At 41.1% G+C, this 8,508-nt stretch overlaps 10 non-coding genes across 10 annotated transcripts; all 10 read left to right on the top strand.

The window, feature by feature from the left end:
- The first annotated feature begins 22 nt into the window (after positions 1 to 22).
- Positions 23 to 149, top strand: TRNAL-CAA (transfer RNA leucine (anticodon CAA)). Its single transcript has 2 exons — positions 23 to 60; positions 104 to 149. It is a non-coding gene; the product is annotated as a tRNA-Leu (tRNA).
- Positions 150 to 625: 476 nt separating this feature from the next.
- TRNAL-CAA (transfer RNA leucine (anticodon CAA)) lies at positions 626 to 752 on the top strand. The gene is made up of 2 exons: positions 626 to 663; positions 707 to 752. It is a non-coding gene; the product is annotated as a tRNA-Leu (tRNA).
- Positions 753 to 1,228: 476 nt separating this feature from the next.
- On the top strand, positions 1,229 to 1,355 carry TRNAL-CAA (transfer RNA leucine (anticodon CAA)). Its single transcript has 2 exons — positions 1,229 to 1,266; positions 1,310 to 1,355. It is a non-coding gene; the product is annotated as a tRNA-Leu (tRNA).
- A 476-nt stretch (positions 1,356 to 1,831) lies between these two features.
- On the top strand, positions 1,832 to 1,958 carry TRNAL-CAA (transfer RNA leucine (anticodon CAA)). The gene is made up of 2 exons: positions 1,832 to 1,869; positions 1,913 to 1,958. It is a non-coding gene; the product is annotated as a tRNA-Leu (tRNA).
- A 466-nt stretch (positions 1,959 to 2,424) lies between these two features.
- Positions 2,425 to 2,551, top strand: TRNAL-CAA (transfer RNA leucine (anticodon CAA)). Its single transcript has 2 exons — positions 2,425 to 2,462; positions 2,506 to 2,551. It is a non-coding gene; the product is annotated as a tRNA-Leu (tRNA).
- A 1,079-nt stretch (positions 2,552 to 3,630) lies between these two features.
- Positions 3,631 to 3,757, top strand: TRNAL-CAA (transfer RNA leucine (anticodon CAA)). Its single transcript has 2 exons — positions 3,631 to 3,668; positions 3,712 to 3,757. It is a non-coding gene; the product is annotated as a tRNA-Leu (tRNA).
- A 1,079-nt stretch (positions 3,758 to 4,836) lies between these two features.
- Positions 4,837 to 4,963, top strand: TRNAL-CAA (transfer RNA leucine (anticodon CAA)). Its single transcript has 2 exons — positions 4,837 to 4,874; positions 4,918 to 4,963. It is a non-coding gene; the product is annotated as a tRNA-Leu (tRNA).
- Positions 4,964 to 5,438: 475 nt separating this feature from the next.
- Positions 5,439 to 5,565, top strand: TRNAL-CAA (transfer RNA leucine (anticodon CAA)). Its single transcript has 2 exons — positions 5,439 to 5,476; positions 5,520 to 5,565. It is a non-coding gene; the product is annotated as a tRNA-Leu (tRNA).
- Positions 5,566 to 6,643: 1,078 nt separating this feature from the next.
- TRNAL-CAA (transfer RNA leucine (anticodon CAA)) lies at positions 6,644 to 6,770 on the top strand. The gene is made up of 2 exons: positions 6,644 to 6,681; positions 6,725 to 6,770. It is a non-coding gene; the product is annotated as a tRNA-Leu (tRNA).
- Positions 6,771 to 7,837: 1,067 nt separating this feature from the next.
- Positions 7,838 to 7,964, top strand: TRNAL-CAA (transfer RNA leucine (anticodon CAA)). Its single transcript has 2 exons — positions 7,838 to 7,875; positions 7,919 to 7,964. It is a non-coding gene; the product is annotated as a tRNA-Leu (tRNA).
- The last annotated feature ends 544 nt before the right edge of the window (positions 7,965 to 8,508 follow it).

Consider the following 8,508-nt stretch of genomic DNA (forward strand, 5'->3'; position numbering starts at 1 on the left):
AAAATTTGAGTTGCAAGTAACTGTCAGGATGGCCGAGCGGTCTAAGGCGCCAGACTCAAGGATTTGACACCTTGCCCTTATTTCAGGGTTATTTATGGGAGATTTCTGGTCCACGAATGTGGGCGTGGGTTCGAATCCCACTTCTGACAATGTTATTTTACCTTTAGTAACTTAGCAAATTCTCGCCTAGTTTGTGCTCGATATGACATTTAATTATCTTCGTGTTTAGTCGTGATTCAACATTGACAGTAGTTTCGTTTAGTTTCAATTTACAAATACTGAACCGAGATTACGCATTATATTTCATGACATTTACGATAAACTGGACTATTCATACAAGTTGCATACTGCAAAATGTCAGCAGCGTGGCGCAGCGGAAGCGTGCTGGGCCCATAACCCAGAGGTCCATGGATCGAAACCAGGCGCTGCTATGAAATTGAAGTTTTTAACCGTTAATTCTCAAACAACCTGTTGCTGCGAGTTATGTGCCTTAAAAGTTTGCTTTATTCATCCGGAACATTAGTGATTCGCAATCTGCCAAGCGTAACAAATTATGAATGACGAGTAAGTAGGTTGGCAATAACAATAATTATTAACTGGCGCAAAATTTGAGTTGCAAGTAACTGTCAGGATGGCCGAGCGGTCTAAGGCGCCAGACTCAAGGATTTGACACCTTGCCCTTATTTCAGAGTTATTGATGGGAGATTTCTGGTCCACGAATGTGGGCGTGGGTTCGAATCCCACTTCTGACAATGTTATTTTACCTTTAGTAACTTAGCAAATTCTCGCCTAGTTTGTGCTCGATATGACATTTAATTATCTTCGTGTTTAGTCGTGATTCAACATTGACAGTAGTTTCGTTTAGTTTCAATTTACAAATACTGAACCGAGATTACGCATTATATTTCATGACATTTACGATAAACTGGACTATTCATACAAGTTGCATACTGCAGAATATCTGCAGCGTGGCGCAGCGGAAGCGTGCTGGGCCCATAACCCAGAGGTCCCTGGATCGAAACCAGGCGCTGCTATGAAATTGAAGTTTTTAACCGTTAATTCTCAAACAACCTGTTGCTGCGAGTTATGTGCCTTAAAAGTTTGCTTTATTCATCCGGAACATCCGTGATTCGCAATCTGCCAAGCGTAACAAATTATAAATGACGAGTAAGTAGGTTGGCAATAACAATAATTATTAACTGGCGCAAAATTTGAGTTGCAAGTACCTGTCAGGATGGCCGAGCGGTCTAAGGCGCCAGACTCAAGGATTTGACACCTTGCCCTTAATTCAGGGTTATTTATGGGAGATTTCTGGTCCACGAATGTGGGCGTGGGTTCGAATCCCACTTCTGACAATGTTATTTTACCTTTAGTAACTTAGCAAATTCTCGCCTAGTTTGTGCTCGATATGACATTTAATTATCTTCGTGTTTAGTCGTGATTCAACATTGACAGTAGTTTCGTTTAGCTTCAATTTTCAAATACTGAACCGAGATTACGCATTATATTTCATGACATTTACGATAAACTGGACTATTCATACAAGTTGCATACTGCAGAATGTCAGCAGCGTGGCGCAGCGGAAGCGTGCTGTGCCCATAACCCAGAGGTCCCTGGATCGAAACCAGGCGCTGCTATGAAATTGAAGTTTTTAACCGTTAATTCTCAATAAACCTATTGCTGCGAGTTATGTGCCTTAGAAGTTTGCTTTATTAATCCGGAACATTCGTGATTCGCAATCTGCCAAGCGTAACAAATTATGAATGACGAGTAAGTAGGTTGGCAATAACAATAATTATTAACTGGCGCAAAATTTGAGTTGCAAGTAACTGTCAGGATGGCCGAGCGGTCTAAGGCGCCAGACTCAAGGATTTGACACCTTGCCCTTATTTCAGGGTTATTTATGGGAGATTTCTGGTCCACGAATGTGGGCGTGGGTTCGAATCCCACTTCTGACAATGTTATTTTACCTTTAGTAACTTAGCAAATTCTCGCCTAGTTTGTGCTCGATATGACATTTAATTATCTTAGTGTTTAGTCGTGATTCAACATTGACAGTAGTTTCGTTTAGTTTCAATTTACAAATACTGAACCGAGATTACGCATTATATTTCATGACATTTACGATAAACTGGACTATTCATACAAGTTGCATACTGCAGAATGTCAGCAGCGTGGCGCAGCTTAAGCGTGCTGGGCCCATAACCCAGATCGAAACCAGGCGCTGCTATGAAATTGAAGTTTTTAACCGTTAATTCTCAAACAACCTGTTGCTGCGAGTTATGTGCCTTAAAAGTTTGCTTTATTCATCCGGAACATCCGTGATTCGCAATCTGCCAAGCCTAACAAATTATAAATGACGAGTAAGTAGGTTGGCAATAACAATAATTATTAACTGGCGCAAAATTTGAGTTGCAAGTAACTGTCAGGATGGCCGAGCGGTCTAAGGCGCCAGACTCAAGGATTTGACACCTTGCCCTTATTTCAGGGTTATTTATGGGAGATTTCTGGTCCACGAATGTGGGCGTGGGTTCGAATCCCACTTCTGACAATGTTATTTTACCTTTAGTAACTTAGCAAATTCTCGCCTAGTTTGTGCTCGATATGACATTTAATTATCTTCGTGTTTAGTCGTGATTCAACATTGACAGTAGTTTCGTTTAGTTTCAATTTTCAAATACTGAACCGAGATTACGCATTATATTTCATGACATTTACGATAAACTGGACTATTCATACAAGTTGCATACTGCAGAATGTCAGCAGCGTGGCGCAGCGGAAGCGTGCTGGGCCCATAACCCAGAGGTCCCTGGATCGAAACCAGGCGCTGCTATGAAATTGAAGTTTTTAACCGTTAATTCTCAAACAACCTGTTGCTGCGAGTTATGTGCCGTAAAAGTTTGCTTTATTCATCCGGAACATCCGTGATTCGCAATCTGCCAAGCGTAACAAATTATAAATGACGAGTAAGTAGGTTGGCAATAACAATAATTATTAACTGGCGCAAAATTTGAGTTGCAAGTAACTGTCAGGATGGCCGAGCGGTCTAAGGCGCCAGACTCAAGGATTTGACACCTTGCCCTTATTTCAGGGTTATTTATGGGAGATTTCTGGTCCACGAATGTGGGCGTGGGTTCGAATACCACTTCTGACAATGTTACTTTACCTTTAGTAACTTAGCAAATTCTCGCCTAGTTTGTGCTCGATATGACATTTAATTATCTTCGTGTTTAGTCGTGATTCAACATTGACAGTAGTTTCGTTTAGTTTCAATTTACAAATACTGAACCGAGATTACGCATTATATTTCATGACATTTGCGATAAACTGGACTATTCATACAAGATGCATACTGCAGAATGTCAGCAGCGTGGCGCAGCGGAAGCGTGCTGGGCCCATAACCCAGAGGTCCCTGGATCGAAACCAGGCGCTGCTATGAAATTGAAGTTTTTAACCGTTAATTCTCAAACAACCTGTTGCTGCGAGTTATGTGCCTTAAAAGTTTGCTTTATTCATCCGGAACATTAGTGATTCGCAATCTGCCAAGCGTAACAAATTATGAATGACGAGTAAGTAGGTTGGCAATAACAATAATTATTAACTGACGCAAAATTTGAGTTGCAAGTAACTGTCAGGATGGCCGAGTGGTCTAAGGCGCCAGACTCAAGGATTTGACACCTTGCCCTTATTTCAGGGTTATTTATGGGAGATTTCTGGTCCACGAATGTGGGCGTGGGTTCGAATCCCACTTCTGACAATGTTATTTTACCTTTAGTAACTTAGCAAATTCTCGCCTAGTTTGTGCTCGATATGACATTTAATTATCTTCGTGTTTAGTCGTGATTCAACATTGACAGTAGTTTCGTTTAGTTTCAATTTTCAAATACTGAACAGAGATTACGCATTATATTTCATGACATTTACGATAAACTGGACTATTCATACAAGTTGCTTATTGCAGAATGGCAGCAGCGTGGCGCATCGGAAGCGTGCTGGGCCCATAACCCAGAGGTCCCTGGATCGAAACCAGGCGCTGCTATGAAATTGAAGTTTTTAACCGTTAATTCTCAAACAACCTGTTGCTGCGAGTTATGTGCCTTAAAAGTTTGCTTTATTCATCCGGAACATTCGTGATTCGCAATCCGCCAAACGTAACAAATTATGAATGACGAGTAAGTAGGTTGGCAATAACAATAATTATTAACTGGCGCAAAATTTGAGTTGCAAGTAACTGTCAGGATGGCCGAGCGGTCTAAGGCGCCAGACTCAAGGATTTGACACCTTGCCCTTATTTCAGGGTTATTTATGGGAGATTTCTGGTCCACGAATGTGGGCGTGGGTTCGAATTCCACTTCTGACAATGTTATTTTACCTTTAGTAACTTAGCAAATTCTCGCCTAGTTTGTGCTCGATATGACATTTAATTATCTTCGTGTTTAGTCGTGATTCAACATTGACAGTAGTTTCGTTTAGTTTCAATTTACAAATACTGAACCGAGATTACGCATTATATTTCATGACATTTACGATAAACTGGACTATTCATACAAGTTGCATATTGCAGAATGTCAGCAGCGTGGCGCAGCGGAAGCGTGCTGGGCCCATAACCCAGAGGTCCCTGGATCGAAACCAGGCGCTGCTATGAAATTGAAGTTTTTAACCGTTAATTCTCAAACAACCTGTTGCTGCGAGTTATGTGCCTTAAAAGTTTGCTTTATTCATCCGGAACATTCGTGATTCGCAATCTGCCAAGCGTAACAAATTATGAATGATGAGTAAGTAGGTTGGCAATAACAATAATTATTAACTGGCGCAAAATTTGAGTTGCAAGTAACTGTCAGGATGGCCGAGCGGTCTAAGGCGCCAGACTCAAGGATTTGACACCTTGCCCTTATTTCAGGGTTATTTATGGGAGATTTCTGGTCCACGAATGTGGGCGTGGGTTCGAATCCCACTTCTGACATTGTTATTTTACCTTTAGTAACTTAGCAAATTTTCGCCTAGTTTGTGCTCGATATGACATTTAATTATCTTTGTGTTAGTCGTGATTCAACATTGACAGTAGTTTCGTTTAGTTTCAATTTACAAATACTGAACCGAGATTACGCATTATATTTCATGACATTTACGATAAACTGGACTATTCATACATGTTGCATACTGCAGAATGTCAGCAGCGTGGCGCAGCGGAAGCGTGCTGGCCCCATAACCCAGAGGTCCCTGGATCGAAACCAGGCGCTGCTATGAAATTGAAGTTTTTAACCGTTAATTCTCAAACAACTTGTTGCTGCGAGTTATGTGCCTTAAAAGTTTGCTTTATTCATCCGGAACATTCGTGATTCGCAATCTGCCAAGCGTAACAAATTATGAATGACGAGTAAGTAGGTTGGCAATAACAATAATTATTAACTGGCGCAAAATTTGAGTTGCAAGTAACTGTCAGGATGGCCGAGCGGTCTAAGGCGCCAGACTCAAGGATTTGACACCTTGCCCTTATTTCAGGGTTATTTATGGGAGATTTCTGGTCCACGAATGTGGGCGTGGGTTCGAATCCCACTTCTGACATTGTTATTTTACCTTTAGTAACTTAGCAAATTTTCGCCTAGTTTGTGCTCGATATGACATTTAATTATCTTTGTGTTAGTCGTGATTCAACATTGACAGTAGTTTCGTTTAGTTTCAATTTACAAATACTGAACCGAGATTACGCATTATATTTCATGACATTTACGATAAACTGGACTATTCATACATGTTGCATACTGCAGAATGTCAGCAGCGTGGCGCAGCGGAAGCGTGCTGGCCCCATAACCCAGAGGTCCCTGGATCGAAACCAGGCGCTGCTATGAAATTGAAGTTTTTAACCGTTAATTCTCAAACAACTTGTTGCTGCGAGTTATGTGCCTTAAAAGTTTGCTTTATTCATCCGGAACATTCGTGATTCGCAATCTGCCAAGCATAAAAAATTACGAATGACGAGTAAGTAGGTTGGCAATAACAATAATTATTAACTGGCGCAAAATTTGAGTTGTAAGTAACTGTCAGGATGGCCGAGCGGTCTAAGGCGCCAGACTCAAGGATTTGAGACCTTGCCCTTATTTCAGGGTTATTTATGGGAGATTTCTGGTCCACGAATGTGGGCATGGGTTCGAATCCCACTTCTGACAATGTTATTTTACCTTTAGTAACTTAGCAAATTCTCGCCTAGTTTGTGCTCGATATGACATTTAATTTTCTTCGTGTTTAGTCGTGGTGCAACATTGACAGTAGTTTCGTTTAGTTTCAATTTACAAATACTGAACCGAGATTACGCATTATATTTCATGACATTTACGATAAACTGGACTATTCATACAAGTTGCGGATTGCAGAATGTCAGCAGCGTTGCGCAGCGGAAGCATGCTGGGCCCATAACCCAGAGGTCCCTGGATCGAAACCAGGCGCTGCTATGAAATTGAAGTTTTTAACCGTTAATTCTCAAACAACCTGTTGCTGCGAGTTATGTGCCTTGAAAGTTTGCTTTATTCATCCGGAACATTCGTGATTCGCAATCTGCCAAGCGTAACAAATTATGAATGACGAGTAAGTAGGTTGGCAATAACAATAATTATTAACTGGCGCAAAATTTGAGTTGCAAGTAACTGTCAGGATGGCCGAGCGGTCTAAGGCGCCAGACTCAAGGATTTGACACCTTGCCCTTATTTCAGGGTTATTTATGGGAGATTTCTGGTCCACGAATGTGGGCGTGGGTTCGAATCCCACTTCTGACAATGTTATTTTACCTTTAGTAGCTTAGCAAATTCTCGCCTAGTTTGTGCTCGATATGAAATTTAATTATCTTCGTGTTTAGTCGTGATTCAACATTGACAGTAGTTTCGTTTAGTTTCAATTTACAAATACTGAACCGAGATTACGCATTATATTTCATGACATTTACGATAAACTGGACTATTCATACAAGTTGCATACTGCAGAATGTCAGCAGCGTGGCGCAGCGGAAGCGTGCTGGGCCCATAACCCAGAGGTCCCTGGATCGAAACCAGGTGCTGCTATGAAATTGAAGTATTCAACCGTTAATTCTCAAACAACCTGTTGCTGCGAGTTATGTGCCTTAAAAGTTTCCTTTATTCATCCGGAACATTCCTGATTCGTAATCTGCCAAGCGTAACAAATTATGAATGACGAGTAAGTAGGTTGGCAATAATTATTAACTGGCGCAAAATTTGAGTTGTAAGTAACTGTCAGGATGGCAGAGCGGTCTAAGGCGCCAGACTCAGGGATTTGACACCTTGCCCTTATTCCAAGGTTATTTATGGGAGATTTATGGTCCACGAATGTGGGCATGGGTTCAAATCCCACTTCTGACAATGTTATTTTACCTTTAGTAACTTAGCAAATTTTCGCCTAGTTTGTGCTCGATATGACATATAATTTTCTTCGTGTTTACTCGTGATTCAACATTGACAGTAGTTTCGTTTAGTTTCAATTTACAAATACTGAACCGAGATTACGCATTATATTTCATGACATTTACGATAAACTGGACTATTCATACAAGTTGCATATTGCAGAATGTCAGCAGCGTGGCGCAGTGGAAGCATGCTGGGCCCATAACCCAGAGGTCCCTGGATCGAAACCAGGCGCTACTATGAAATTGAAGTTTTTAACCGTTAAATCTCAAACAACCTGTTGCTGCGAGTTATGTGCCTTAAAAGTTTGCTTTATTCATCCGGAACATTGGTGATTTGCAATCAGCCAAGCATAACAAATTAAGAATGACGAGTAAGTAGGTTGGCAATAATTATTAACTGGCCCAAAATTTGAGTTGTAAGTAACTGTCAGGATGGCCGAGCGGTCTAAGGCGCCAGACTCAAGGATTTGACACCTTGCCCTTTTTTCAGGGTTATTTATGGGAGATTTCTGGTCCACGAATGTGGGCGTGGGTTCGAATCCCACTTCTGACAATGTTATTTTACCTTTAGTAACTTAGCAAATTCTCGCCTAGTTTGTGCTCGATATGACATTAAATTTTCTTCGTGTTTAGTCGTGATTCAACATTGACAGAAGTTTCGTTTAGTTTCAATTTACAAATACTGAACCGGGATTACGCATTATATTTCATGACATTTACGATAAACTGGACTATTCATACAAGTTGCGGATTGCAGAATGTCAGCAGCGTGGCGCAGCGGAAGTGTGCTGGGCCCATAACCCAGAGGTCCCTGGATCGAAACCAGGCGCTGCCATGAAATTGAAGTTTTTAACCGTTAATTCTCAAACAACCTGTTGCTGCGAGTTATGTGCCATAAAAGTTTGCTTTATTCATCCAGAACATTGGTGATTCGCAATCTGCCAAGCTTAACAAATTAAGATTGACGAGTAATTAGGTTGGCAATAACAATAATTATTAACTGGCGCAAAATTTGAGTTGTAAGTCGCTGTCAGGATGGCCGAGCGGTCTCAAGGATTTGACACCTTACCCTTATTTCAGGGTTATTTGTGGGAGAT

Source organism: Saccoglossus kowalevskii, chromosome 8 (assembly GCF_978046115.1).
Source record: "Saccoglossus kowalevskii chromosome 8, keSacKowa6.1, whole genome shotgun sequence".
NCBI lineage: Eukaryota > Metazoa > Hemichordata > Enteropneusta > Harrimaniidae > Saccoglossus > Saccoglossus kowalevskii.